Source organism: Carlito syrichta, unplaced genomic scaffold (assembly GCF_000164805.1).
Source record: "Carlito syrichta isolate Samal-C Ts95f unplaced genomic scaffold, Tarsius_syrichta-2.0.1 Scaffold130552, whole genome shotgun sequence".
Classification (NCBI taxonomy): Eukaryota; Metazoa; Chordata; class Mammalia; order Primates; family Tarsiidae; genus Carlito; species Carlito syrichta.
This window is the reverse complement of record NW_007074648.1, coordinates 2,620-2,982: the sequence shown is the minus strand read 5'-3', so window position 1 is coordinate 2,982 and position 363 is coordinate 2,620.

The following is a 363-nucleotide window of genomic DNA, read 5'->3' as shown; positions in this document are numbered from 1 at the left end:
GGCCCGGCCCGGCCCGGCTCCTCGCGGTCCAAACTCAAGCCAGCGTCAGGGCCCACCGGGCGGGGCTGCATCATCCGTGCGAGGTCAGCCCCGTCCCCGACTTGGGCCGGCCCCTCTCTGCCTCTGGGCCTTACTGTCCCCATGTGGGTGACAAGTTACGACTCCGGGTAAGAACAGCTGGGCGTGATGGCTGCCGCCTGCCATCCCAGCACTTTGGGAAGCTGAGGCAGGAGGACTCCTGAGCCCGGGGCTCGAGGCCAGCCTGGGCAACGCAGCAAGCTCCTGTCTCCAAAAAACAAAAAGCCATCCGGGCACGGCGGCGCGTGCTACAGGCCCCGCCACCTGGGAGGCCGAGGCAGGAGG